This window comes from Hyperoodon ampullatus, assembly GCF_949752795.1.
Source record: "Hyperoodon ampullatus genome assembly, chromosome: 1".
In the NCBI taxonomy this organism is placed as follows: domain Eukaryota; kingdom Metazoa; phylum Chordata; class Mammalia; order Artiodactyla; family Ziphiidae; genus Hyperoodon; species Hyperoodon ampullatus.
The window spans coordinates 212,866,036-212,881,161 of NC_136914.1; positions in this window are offsets into that span (position 1 = coordinate 212,866,036).

The window sequence follows — 15,126 nt, forward strand, 5'->3', positions numbered from 1 at the left end:
TAAAAATTACTTAGAGCTGAAATGAGTTGTACCAGCGCTAAGAAATAAATTGGGGTACTGGTCTAGATATGACAAAATCGAATGCATATTTTTCACAGTTATATTAACCTTCCTATTATCTGTACTAGGGAGATTTAATTGATTTAGCTCAGTGTTTCTCAATCTTGGCTACAATTTAGAATTCTCTGGTGAGCTTTTCAAGATATACCAATGCATGAGCCCCTCCCCAGACCAAACTGAATCAGAATCTCTAGGGGTGAGACTTGGGCATCAGTACTCTTGAAAACATCCCATGTTGTTCTAATAAGCAGCTGAAGTTGAGGATCACTGATTTACAGAGAATCTGACCCTAGAAACATGAATGATCACATGGTCTCTGGTCTAGAAGATGCCATTGCAGATCCACTACCAGCAGGTAGCAGTAGAAGAAAATAAAAAGCCAGGCCAGATGCCAGCCCTGGTTAAGAAGCCTGGCCAATGTGTTACCAAACCCAGGTCCGGCTACTCGCCGCTCGAAAGCCAATTCTCGAGAGACAAGTGTTGGTAGGAAAGGAAAGTTGTTTTATTTCGGAGGCTGGCAACTCAGGGCGTGGGGAGAGGGTGGACGCCTGTCCAAAGGCCGACTCCCCCCTCCCCCAACAATCAGGGGGCAAGAGCTTTTATAGACAGAAGGAGGGGGCTACATGCAGAAACAATACAGTCAGCTCTGATAGTCATCTTGAAATTGGTCATTGGTGGTCTGACCAGTGTCATCTCAATTGTTTCGGGCATAGTTAATCTTCAGTTCCAGGGTCAGTTTGTTTCCATTTCTTTGAGGCCAATTCTTGGAATTGTGGCAGCTTGTATCATGGCTACAGTCTTGTCATCATGTAGTTCACTTCTTCCACCTGGCGGGGCTTTCAGTATCTATAAGACAGCTCACAGGATATGGCTCAGAATATTATCTATAGCCCTTAAGGAGGACCTAAAGGTCCTTGACTGTGTTTAGTGACTAAACTATTATTATTTGGTGTCCTTTGACTGTTTTCCTCTGTTTCTGCATTTCTCACTTGTCTGATTAAAATTATTCTTTGGCTAAAGTTTTTCCACGGACAAAAGGCGGGCTGAGGACATGGTGGGGGCAAGGCCCATATAGGGTCCCACTCCACTTCAAATGTACAGTGGGCACCAAAAAGAATCTTTAAAGACTGGAGGACTTCTTAAACATCATTCTCAAGGTTGTGTTTTTTTTACTTTTTCTGAAACTTATCTTTGGGTCTGATATTTGGGAAGTTCAACACATTAAACCAAGGCAAGATATATGAAAGCCTAGAAAACGGAATGGGAAGGAAAAGAAATCACAGTTTAAAAGATGTTTCTTTCTCAAGGACTTCTTTGCTTCCAAAAAATGCAAAGTTATTGAGAGAAATATCTGTAGCTATCTATGTCTGTAGTTATGTTCTAAACATTCAAGACTTTGGAAAGAACCATGGAATTTAAAATTAAAGATGAAGGGGCTTCCCTGGTGGCACAGTGGTTGAGAGTCCGCCTGCCGATGCAGGGGACATGGGTTCGTGCCCCGGTCCGGGAAGATCCCACATGCCACGGAGTGGCTGGGCCCGTGAGCCATGGCCGCTGAGCCTGTGCATCCAGAGCCTGTGCTCCGCAATGGGAGAGGCCACAACAGTGAGAGGCCCATGTACCACACAAAAAAATAAAAATAATAAAATTAAATTAAAGGTGAAGGAATCTTGATGCCATGGCAGTGTAATCTTGAGCAAGTTAATCTCTATGACCCCCAGTTTCCTCATTTGAAAAATATGGCTTAGATGGAAAAACAATTGAAATGCAAACCACATAAAAATTTTCAAATGTGCAACTGCTAATTATTTTCTTTAAAGTTGGCTTTCGGGTATATTGGAATTTCAAGGTCAATCCCTCAGCTACCATTTTTTGAGTGTCTCCCATGTACAGAGCCCTATACTAGGGGCTTTGATCTAATGAAGGCCCTGACTTGTTACCAAGAATGGTTAAGAATGCTCATCACAAAAGTAGCCATTGTTCTAAATACTTATACATGCCTTGACTTTTTCTTAGTCTCAAACTAGCTAATAAGGAGTTAATAGTTCAATTAAAGTTACTTAAATGTGACTAAAATAGGACATTCTCTTCTCAGCAACTGGAAAGAGTGCTGGCTTCTGGAGAATAGCCGAGTTTTAAAATGTTTAGATCCCCACGTCCTCCTGCCCCAAAAGGCTTAATAAAGATTCTGGTTGGAATTAGATTTACAATACGGTGACTAGACATTTCATTTTTACTGAGATGCAGTCTAATCCCCTTAGAGTATTGCATTTCATCTATGTAAATATCTACAATTCGCAGATGCCTGTCCCTACTGCAATAAATTGCAAAAGACTGTTGATGATATTTGGCCTCCCAAGAGCTCACAGATTTTTTTACAAACTGTATTCAGTATTATTTTCAAGCTCTGCAATCAGAATTGTGAGTCTCGGCAGTCAGCTGCTTGGGCATTTCATAACACATAGCCTTGTACTGATAACTTGACTCTTGTTTGAAAGCCTTAACCCCTCAACTGCACTGTAATTACTGAAGGGCAGGTACCAGGACTTCTGTTTCCTGTCTGTCCTTACAGTCTCCTATAAGTCTCATTCACAGCAGAGAGTCAAAGATTCTCCATAATACAGAAAGTACTGGAATTGGATGGAGTATGGGAGGCCATTTGATCTAACAGTCTCATCTTCAGAGTAAGGTTGAAAGACTCCAGAAAGTCAAAAGACATGCCCATGGTAACTCAGTAGCAAAATGAGAACTTGAACCTAGCACTCCTAACCCCCAGATCCATTGGATGAATTGGTAAGAAGCATTAAACATCTCATAGAAGATCTGATGGCTGGAAAGTCTGCCAGGAACAAAAAAGGAATAAAAAGTGTGGTGTCATTCTATTCCCCCAGCTCCCTACATGTTCCCTAAGATGGAATGACACTAGGTTACCAGTCTGAGTAGAACACATGAAAGCAGAAGTAGTGGCATTTGGAGGGATATAAAGATGTGGAACAAAAGTGGGAGGGGTCTTCTATTCCAACCTACCTCCAGGAACTTTCCCAGCTTGTGTAAACCTGGTTCTTTTTTTTTTTTTTTTTTGCGGTGTGTGGGCCTCTCACTGTTGTGGCCTCTCCCGCTGCGGAGCACAGGCTCCGGCCGCGCAGGCTCAGCGGCCATGGCTCACGGGCCCAGCCGCTCCGCGGCACGTGGGATCCTCCCGGACCAGGGCACAAACCCGTGTCCCCTGCATCAGCAGGCGGACTCCCAACCACTGCGCCACCAGGGAAGCCCCTAGACCTGGTTCTTGAAAGAGAACAAACTTATAACCAAAGCTCTAAGTAAGGACTTTTAGGACATGTGCGTATATTGGTCTGGATTTGGATAAGTGAGATGAGTGGGACAGGGATTTGTAAATAATAAAACACTAGACAAGCAAAAAGGAGATTATTGTCTATCACTTATTTTAATCCAAAAAAGGCATGGCTTTCATTTGTACTTTCAAAATTTGGAGTCAAAAGAAAATAGTACCAAGAACATTACAAAATTCAATCTCATGCTCAACATCACTAATCATTAGAGAAATGCAAACCAAAACTACAAAGGTATCACCTCACACCAGTCAGAATGGCCATCATCCAAAAATCTACAAACAATAAATGCTGGAGAGGGTGGGGAGAAAAGGGAACCCTCTTGCACTGTTGGTGGGAATGTAAATTGATACAGCCACTATGGAGAACAGTGTGGAGGTTCCTTAAAAAACTACAAATAGAATTACCATACGACCCAGCAATCCCACTACTGGGCATATACCCTGAGAAAACCATAATTCAAAAAGAGTCATGTACCACAATATTCACTGCAGCTCTATTTACAATAGCCAGGATATGGAAGCAATCTAAATGTCCATCAACAGATGAATGGATAAAGAGGATGTGGCACATATATATATATATATATATATATAATGGAATATTACTCAGCCATAAAAAGAAACAAAATCGAGTTATTTGTAGTGAGGTGGATGGACCTAGAGTCTGTCATACAGAGTGAAGTAAGTCAGAAAGAGAAAAACAAATACCATTTGCTAACACACATATATATGGAATCTAAAAAAAAAAAAAAAGGTTCTTTAGAACCTAGGGTCAGGACAGGAATAAAGACACAGACGTAGAGAATGGACTTGAGGCCACGGGGAGTGGGAAGGGTAAGCTGGGACGAAGTGAGAGAGTGGCATGGACATATATACACTACCAAATGGAAAATAGATAGCTAGTGGGAAGCAGCCGCATAGCACAGGGAGATCAGCTCGGTGCTTTGTGACCATCTAGAGGGGTGGGACAGGGAGGGTGGGAGGGAGATGCAAGAGGGAGGAGATATGGGGATATATGTATATGTATAGCTGATTCACTTTGTTATAAAGCAGAAACTAACACACCATTGTAAAGCAATTATACTTCAATAAAGATGTTTAAAAAACAACAACGAAACCAAAACAAAACAACAACAACAAAATTCAGTCTCAGCTTTTACAATGCAGAATGGCCATATTTCTTCCCTTCATCACAGGAAAGCCCCAACTTACTACAAGTGAAGTTCTCTCACTATTTTCTCATTCTAAGGTACATAGAAAGTACATATCTTTTATTGGATTCAAATCCACACATGCTAAGTATTTCAAAGGCTGACAAAACACAAGAACAGAAGGACAGCTTTTCCAGTAATCCTTGTGTAATGTAATGATTTCAGGAATTCCAGCTCTTGAAGTTTACAAAGTCAAATGTCAGTTTCAGCTCTGTTACTTGATTCATGACAAGAAATCAATGACACACAGTTACAATTCAGCCAATAAAAAGCTACTATATTTAGAAATCCCAGTTTCTTCCAATGGACTTTTTGTTTATTAACAGCCCCTCCCAACTTCCCCTTCTCCTCTATAAAAGTTTCCTCTCTTTTGTTTTACTAGACTTGCATGTGGTTCACCATAATTGCATGCCCTGAACTGCAATTCTTTGCTGCTCCTGAATAAACTTGTGTTGCTGATAAAATAACTAGCTGTTTTATTGTTTGAGGTTAATAATAGTCAGTAGGTAAGCAGTCTTTGTCAAAACCTATAAGGATTGTATAAAAATGAAAAAACTCCCTAATTTAGCAACATAAACCTTTATAAATAAAAAACAGAACGGTTTTCTATCCAATTCATCGTTCCACAAAATGTTCATTTAATCCACTCAGTGGATTACTGACCACCAAAAAACTTTAATTATTTTCTTCTTGGAATGTTCCATTCTTCAATCCCATTGTTTATTTAAAATGATCCTATTTTTGATAGAGTTAATTTGGTTTAAGTTTAAGTACACATAAGAATTTCTTTCTTCTACTCCTAGCCATGAAAAAAAAAAAGTTTAAGAGATGGGTCATTACAGAATACAAAATAGAAAGCATAGGGGCTTTTTTGGTTGTTGTTTGTTTGCTTGTGTCTTGAGTTATTCTCAGATACCAGGTTTTCAGGTGTACCTGATGTTTTATCTAACACCATGAGGTGGGTTGTCCTTCGACCCTTCTGTGGGTCATTTCTGATTATCTTCTGGAAGCCCCTGCACATTGAGTCCCCAGGAGAGAAAACCCAGAAACATGGTCTTGCATTTTGGGGATAAGCCAGCTACCTGGCCAGGCATTAGATCTCAATGTTTTTCCACCTCAAATTTATAGTACTATTCAAAGTCAGCTTGCATTTCCTGGACCCATAACATGCAAACTGTGGGTAATGAGCTGTTGTGTCCACCACGAGGCAGGGAAGAATGCCTCCATCATGGAGAGGAGGCAGCCTGTGCTAGAAATTCACTGCAGTAAAGTCTGCTGAGAGATCCCTAACAAAGCCACTTCCTCATTCAAGCTTTGCTTTCAGGTGTGTCATCTTCTTCCTTGTACATAGTACTTATATTCTTAAGCCACCAGTAGATGAGCTTCCTAATTTACTTCCTTTTTGTACTTATGATGCCGGTATCTTTCATGATATCTGACTATGTATCATAGCAATGAAGCAACTGTTTTCTCTTTCAATATTTGTACACACATATTTCTTTAATGTTTCAGGATGCTTAGAACTAAGCAACACCCACATTTCTTGGCTAATGATGCAAGTGCTACAATACTGTTAAATTTTATCCTTTACAGGGAGAAAAACAGAGCTCCGAGTCCTATGGATTAAAGCAGTGATTCACGAATTTTGGGGGGCATTAAAAATAATCTGCATCCTTCCTCCTTAAATACAAAAGCAAAAAAACCCCTGCAGATTGTAAATCCCCAGATTCCCCCTCCACCCATTGGAGATACTGATTGAGGTCCAGGAATTTTTTTTTTTTTTTTTTTTTTTTTAAACTAGGGCCCCAGGTAATTCTGAGAAATGCCCACAGATCATACTCTGAGAAACCCTGGAATGAAGGAGAGCTGTTTTAGCTATACTCACCCCTTTATTAAGCTGTCATCCGAGCGATCTCTAAGCTCAGAAAGAAACCCATGAGGAGTTAGAAAGCCCTTCTGTGAGTGAACTGAACAGTCCACAGTGGGAGGTTTCTGGATACCTCGGAAGAAATAAAGGCAAATGCTTTGTTTCAAAAAATGGCCCCATTTCATCATCTGGTTGCCTTCTTCTTCCTGTTCTCCCCCTCCCCCCTCGTGCTGCTTTTCCTCCTCCCCCTCCTGTTCTTCCTCTTCTCTCTCACCATCCTCCTCCTCCTCTTCCCTTTCCCCTTCGCCTGTCTCTTCTCTCCCTCCTCCTCTTCTTCTTCCTTCTTTTTTGGCTCACTTAGGCACTGTATTCTTTTCTCCTTTCACTATCCAACCTCCTTTTACACCAGCTGTTGCCAAGTCTGTCAGGTGACTATTTTTAAGAAGACGGAGTTGGTAGAAAGTATCATCTGCAAGCAGAACTTACAGGTGAGACTCAGAACTTCTGAAAAGCTGAGAGGCTTCTCTCTGCAGTCTTCGCATAATTACCTTTCTTATTTTTAGAAATAAAACTGGGAATAAATTACCTTTCTTATTTTTAGGACGAATCTGATAGGTGTGTATAAAGTGGTGGCGAAATTCAGCAGCACCCCATTGCTCAGATCCTAGCAGGGGAGCCTTCCTCCCCCATCCCTCTCCACACAAACACTCCCATTACCAGGAGCAGGCAAACAAAGAACACAGATTCACCATATCCCACCAGATTCAAAGCCATCACACACAGGCGCTAAGACTCTGCCACAATGAAAACCTCCAGGAACTGATTACCAATGTTAGTCACCAGGGTGACTCAGCCTAAGAAGGAGCATAGCTTTTGAAGTAGTCGTTGGGGAATGCAAGGGTAGCAAGGCTAATTTAAGAGGTTGCTAACACAGACAAAGCTATTTACAGGCAAGGACTTTCATTCTTTTATCAGTGAAGCAAACCAGCTGCCCTGTTAGTCTTGACACTGTAATCTGACCTGTAAAATGCCAGTTGATTAACAACATCCTCTCTCACCAAGCCAAGAAATGGTGAAAAAATTGTCTCCAGGGACCCCTTTAGGGATTAAACAGAGGGTAATGCTTATTATCTTTTGATCCTTTAGCTGTTAGGAAGATAGGTGTTGTCAAAATGGGTGAACAATTACCAGTGGAGTTTGAATCTGGTGTGTTTGTATCCATCTTACTTGTGGTTGAAAAGCTGGCTCTGGAGACTAATTGAGAGAAAAAGAGAAAGAGAGAGAGAAAGAATGGAACTTTAAAAAGCCACTCTTTTATCCAAAAGCAGAATAGCTCTGTCCTCTTGTGCTCCCACTAGGGGCCAGGCCTCTGTCTTGCCTTGCCTTATAGGGAATTAAGCTATTTTCCATCTGAGAATCTGGCTATCTTAAGCCTATAGAGGGAATCCTGAGTATATGGAAGGGAATGGGATGCAAAATTCCCTCCTATGAGTAGGAAATGAAGGAGCAGTTCTTATTCAGGGTCACTCAGCTTCTCTTCTCCCCAAAGCCACCCCAAACCTTCAAATATATCCTTCTTGTTGATGCCTCTTGGATCATCAATTTATTCTAAGTTCAGGGGAAGAGCAGATACTGCAGTATATTATTAACCAACAAAATCACCAAAGAGGTTCCATAGATCTGCCAGAACCTGTTAATGTACTGCATCACTAGGCTGAATCCAGACCCTGCAGCTCTAAACTATGTCATTATTTGGCAATTGATGTAATATATAGGTCTTACCAACTGCTTGTATAACACCTTGTTTATCAAAATGAATAATCTGCATTTGTGGATTTGTTCTGCTCCTGTGTGCTCACTATCCCCTGGGAATGCAGAAGAATGAATGCGCTCTGCTTACTCATTCTTTCATTCACTTACTGAAGGGCAGGTCTATTGCTATTGGCTCCTGGTCCTATTTTAGAGTTAATACAACCATTTTAGTTAATACCACTATAAGGGATCAATTCTTCCATTACTTTACCTTCAAGGCCCCAAAGCTAAACTGAAGGAAGTTCTGCCATTTATATATTTATATATATGTATAGATATGTATATATATATATATACACATACATATATATTTAAATTAAATGATAAAATAAATTGATTTAAAACATTTTCGCATCTAACATATTTTAATATTATAGAATATATATATTGTGATAAGTAGCTTGACCAAAACCATCATGTCCAAGTCCTGGAAAAGCATGAAACACTCTGAACAAAATAGCAACTGAGCTAACAGACTCATAGAATTACATAGCCATGACCTAGAGATCTATCAGCTCTCTCATTCTAGTGGAGGAAACAGACCTCATTTCAGTAATTCAGGGAAGTGAATTCATCTGCCCAAGGTCACAAATTAGTGGCAGAATCAGGCTTAAATTATAGTCTCTGGACACTGAGCCAAAATTTTTCATTACGACACCTCCCGTGTCAACAATATCTCTTCTCAGAGAGTCATAAACTAATTACAAGTTGTATGATGATGATACCAATGGCCTTTTTGCAGAGCTAACACCTGACTCCTTTGAGCATCATGTAATGATGTTAGTATTCCCAGCTTATTTGGCTAATTTCACCATGTTTAATTGGAGCTAGAAAAATTTCCCTGTTCCTTTGGTTGGTGGCCATTCCAACCAAAAAGTTTTCATCATCAAAGAACCATGGGGAGTGAGGGTGCTTTACCCATTCATGTTCATCTCTAAAAGGTACTCAAGACCTGCCATCCATCACTTTATCTGCTCCTGTTTGGGCTGCTGTGGTTGGGACCACCATTGCTGTCATGGCTTTATCTACAGGGTTTTCCAAGTGTGACGTCTAATCTCATTTCATACTCTCCCCACAAACTCCTGTCTGTATCAGTGACTGCCTGAGGTTTCTCATTCATTCACAAAATTATTGAATAGCTTCTCAGGCCTGTATTTGCTATTGAAATTTATAGCACATATGTGGTGCCTGCCACCAAGAAGGTGCTGAGTAGTGTTTGAGTAAACGTTTTGATGACAAAACAGGTGGCATACAATTAGAGACATTTTGTTTGAATACAGTACAAGCTACCGCAAAATAATCATGCCTTTAATATTCTTATGTAATTTGCCAAATCACTTATTGCTTACAAGAGTTATTATAAAGAGAAAATCATGAAATACAAGATGAGAAAGAGAGATTCCGTGTTGTTTAAGTAGAAGCAAGAAACATGGCTGGTTAATTACAAAGGAAAAGTAATAATATTATGGAGGTGTGCTAAAAGAGAAATAATGGCTTGAGGGAAAAAAGGAAAAGGTGGGGGAATGCTGTATTCTGGAAATATTCATGTGGGAATTCCCTGATGGTCCAGTGGTTAGGACTCCTCACTTTCACCGCAAGGGGCACAGGTTCGACCCCTGGTCGGAGAACTAAGATCCCATATGCTGCCTGGTGAGGCCCCCCCCCCAAAAAAAGAAAAATATTCATGTGCTGAGAATATCCTTAGTCAAGAAAGTTTGGAAAAATACACAATCCAATTGTCAATCAATAATCAAAAATATGACAGCAGCATAATTTGTACAGTTACAAAATCTATTATTTTTTCTGGATCTTGAGTGTGTGTGTGTGTGCATGTGTGTGTGTGTATCGTTATTCTAGGAAAGGTGAAAAAGACACATGGAACTATGGATGTAATCATAGAGCAGGAAAAGCCAAGCGTTTGGAGGACTGGTTTTGTAGGGCCACATTCTGAACCAGCACAAACAAAGTGCTGTCAGCTCGCTGATAGTGCACTGATTACAAATGTGACCAAGTGGAAAAACCTTCCTGCTGCCAAATTAGTCACTGGAAACTTGATAAGAAAGCGACAGTGTAGTAGTGGTTACAAGTTCAGAGAAGCATTAAAATTAAAAGGGGAAAACCCTAAAAAGGAGGAGAAGGTGGTAGCTCACTCCGTCAGTCTCCTTAATACAATAAGATGGTCCCCAGTCCCTATTTCCTCATATATTCTAAGCTCCCCAAATGATCATCATTCATGATCTCTTTGCTCTAAATACTACGGGCGTTTTTCAGAACTGATCTTAATGTTCTATTGGCAGCATTCCTCATTTAATGCTCTCAAACCTATTTCTAGCCAAGATCTTCTAGCCCTGGAGATCCAAATGTTCCCCAACTGCCTTTGTGTCAACAGGCACCAGGAATCTGTAAACCAACAAGTTCAAGCTACTCACTGGTCTCCCTCTCTCCACGCTGCCCCTCATGTCACTGCTCAGCGAACAGCCCATCAGTCACCCAGGTAACCTAGTCAGACTTCTGAGCTCACCCTTGATTCTTTCCTCTTCTTTAGATCACACATATTCACTGAGTATCCACATGTACCAGCAACCATTCTAGGCTGGCCCCGGGATGGAGCTTATAGGTGTGAACATGCCTCACTCTCACCCATCCTGCTAACACTGTCCTGTTGTTCTTGAGGCAGCCCTCCTCTCTCTAACCCAGCCGCTGCTTTCCCACTTTAGGAATCCATCATTTCTTGTCTTGATTACGTCAACTGCTTCCTAAATCATTTCTCTGATTCTAGGCTTGGCTTTCCAAACCATTTCCACAATTCAGGGAGAGAAAACTGCCTGCAGCCAATCTTATCACGCCATCTCTGCTTAACACGCTCCAGTGTCTCCTCACCGCTCTTAGATTAGGGTAAAACTCCTCAAGAAATGGCTCATTAAGTGGCCTCTAAGACACCTAGGAAGGAAGATAACATGGCGTCTCTTCAAACCTAAAGTCTTTAAATATTCATTCAACATTGTTAATCAGGAAAAAGCTGATTCTATTAATAAAACCTGAATATCCATTTATATCTAAAGTTAGGAATTCGCCATATGCATTGACTATAACATAGCATCTTTTTATGCATATATGCTTCATATATATACAAAAATGGATCCTGCTCTACATATTGACGTGTTATGTAACCTACTCTTTTTATTTTCATATTTCCATGTCATTAAACATTTTTCTACCACTGTGATGACCACACAGTGTTTTATTGATTTGTTTATTTTTAAATTTGATCTTTCCCAAAGTGATAAATGGACTTTAAAAAAATCAAATAGGGGCTTCCCTGGTGGCGCAGTGGTTGAGAGCCCGCCTGCCGATGCAGGGGACACGGATTCGTGCCCCGGTCCGGGAAGATCCCACATGACGCGGAGCGGCTGCGCCTGTGAGCCGTGGCCGCTGAGCCTGCGCGTCCGGAGCCTGTGCTCCGCAACGGGAGAGACCACAACAGTGAGAGGCCCGCGTACCGCAAAAAAACCCAAAACAAAACAAAACAAAAATCAAATAGTATTAAAGGGTTTATAATAAAAAAAAACAATAGCACCCTGTGCCAACGGTCTCCCCTCCAGCTCTGATCCCCAGAAGCATCCATTTAAGAATATTTTAGCTGTTGTTTTTACTAATTGATCTCTATATTTCCAAATAATATGGGTACACCACTTTGTATTGATTGATCTATTTTATCTATTGACTTGCAGTGTGATGGAGTCAATAATTCAACTAATACCTTTTAGTCACTACTATGTGCCAGACATTGTTCCAGGCAATGAACAAAACAGACAAGATTATTACATTGTGAAACTTAATTCTAGGAGAAAGCCAATTAAAAAGCAAATAACTAAATACAACAATTTAATATACTACTATGTGCTATAAAGAAAGTAAAACAGAGTAAGAATAACTTCAGGTAAGGTGGTCAAGAAATGTTCCTCTGAAATGACATTTGAGTTGAGCCTGTATTGTGAAGATCTAGAACAAGAACGGTATTAATTAGGATATGGGTCCGGTGCATGTAATGGATCCTATAACAATGGCCTAAACAAGTGACTTTGTTTTCTTTTTCTTTTTTTTTCCTTATGTAATAGCCTGAGGGTAGGCCAGCCAGGGGTCCAGGCTCCTTCTATTTTCTTGCTCCTCATCTGTAAGGTCCAAGATATCTTCACTACATTCATTTTTCACAGAACAAGATGGAAGAAAGAGAAGGGTGCATCTCTTCTTTATAAGGGCACAACTCAGAAATTTCTCATCTCTTATGCTCACATACTTTTGGCCAGAACTTAGTCACATAGTCACAGCTAGCTGCAAGAGAAACTTGAAATGTGTTTTCTATTCTGGGCAGCCATGTGCTGAGCTAAAATTCTATTCCTGTGGGAGAAGAGAATGGGTAACAGGGACCAACTTATTCTCTGACAAAAGAACATTTTACACACAGGAAAGATCAAGTGCAAAGGCTCTGAGGAGAGCAAGACCTTGACTTGTTTAAAGAAGAGAAAGAAGGCCAGTGTCACTGAATGATGTTTCAAGAGGGGAGGGTGGGAGGCTATGGGTTCAGGGAAGCAGACAGGGACCAGACCATGTGGGAATTTTAAACCCTGGTAAGGAATTTCACTTTTACTCTAATTGCATTCGGAACCCACGGGAGACTTTTCAGCAGGGAACTGATTTAACCATTTTCTCTCACATCTTCCCCTTTTCCATTCCTTATTAGCATTACATCACTGACTTTGATTAAATCATTATCACTGTTAACATCAGTGTTAATATTGCTCATTGCAGAACCAAGTAGTTTAACTGAAGTTCATTTTCCTTTCCTGTGTAGCTTTTGGTGTGCCTCATGTTAATAGTATCATTTGTTTTTCACTTACATAATTATACACATATGCACACAAATACACAGCTTCAATTCATTCCAGAGTCTCTATCATACCATCTGTCATCTAGTCTGCCCAGTTGACCTTTTTCTGTCTTCCAGAAATTTCTTGTTTAATCTCTCAACCACTGATGGAATTATTCTTGTGAATCTATTTCTTTTTAATAGCTTTACTACCATGTTAATGAATTTTGGGAAGGAGAGGAGAAAAATAAGCATGGTTTATCCACCAATTTAATTGAAATTCCATTAATATTTTAGCTTAAGAATTCTCTCCTTTTACAATAACTTTTAACAAATATACATTGAAAAGAAGACTCCCCTTTTGATACATTTGTGAGACATGGAAGATTCAAAAGGCTTCCAGAATGTCTCTGTCAAGTTGTTGCTTTGAATGTGTCTGAATGCCAGGAGGGGATGATCAGGCCACACTCATCTTTCAACTCCCAAGTTGGACGCTGTCTCTGCCCACACCATCCTATTTCTCCTATAATGTATTCAATATTATGACTCCCCATTTACTTTGTATATTCCAAAAGCCCTGTAAATGCAGGTATCTCTGTATTTTTGGTTGTTTTCGAACTGTTCTGTTTACTGCCTGAACTCCTTTTGTGGACACTTAAATGTTTCTTGGTTGTATGGATGCTATCCACCTGGTCCTTCAGTGGAACCTTTCTCACAAGCATCTTTGATTTTTTTTAGATACAACAGCCACTCTGAGCTTTTATCTTTTATGAGTATCCCAATTGTACTCATGTTTAAAATTCACTTTAAATGCTACCTGGTCCCCCTAAGGAATCAAGCCCCTTCCTCTGCCCAGCAGAGTGTCTTACAGATAATTAGCACCCAGTAAATGTTTCCTGAATTAATAAACTAAGTCAGTCAATGAGGATTTAAATGAACTTTTCCACTCTATGTATTAAAAAATTTTCAAGCTTCTACCATTAAATATTGAGCAGCTGGAAAGGCCAGCATTGTTAATGTTAAGCACGATTCCCAGCCTAGACACAGACGTGTAGCAAAAGGATATTTAACATTTTCCTTAATTGTTTATTTGGCACAGCAAGGGTAATATAACCAAACCCATCTGTTTCCTCTTGTCCAGGGATTTCAAATGGTGACAAAAAGAACTTTATGCTGACCTTCTCACGACTCCTGACTTAACTCACCTGTTCTTCGTCAGAAACTTGTTAAAAATTTTAATACATATGAATAAATTACTAGAACACAACCTGGGGTCAACAGCTTAGAAACAAAAAGATAAGTTTCTTGGCTGATTATTCTCATGACGAGAATAGCTGAACTGTTTAAAACACTGTGCTTTATTATGTACTTAAAAGAACCTGGATGTTAACCAGGAATTATATAATTAGAGGATTTAAGACTAAACAGGACACAAATAAGTTCTTTATTTCATTATCGAGCCTTCACAAAAGATCTTAAATAGCATGCTGCAATTTTATTTTATTTATTTTTTAACATCCTTATTGGAGTATAATTGCTTTACAATGGTGTGTTAGTTTCTGCTTTATAACAAAGTGAATCAGCAATACATATACATATATTCCCATATCTCCTCCCTGTTGCGTCTCCCTCCTGTCCTCCCTATCCCACCCCTCTAGGTGGTCACAAATAACCAAGCTGATCTCCTTGTGCTATGCGGCTGCTTCCCACTAGCTATCTATTTTACGTTTGGTAGTGTATATAAGTACATGCCACTCTCTCACTTCGTCCCAGCTTACCCTTCCCCCTCCCCATGTCCTCAAGTCCATTCTCTACGTCTGCGTCTTTATTCCTGTCCTGCCCCTAGGTTCTTCAGAACCTTTTTTTTTTTTTTAGATTCCATATATATGTGTTAGCATACGGTATTTGTTTTTCTCTTTCTGACTTACTTCACTCTGTATGACAGACTCTAGGTCCA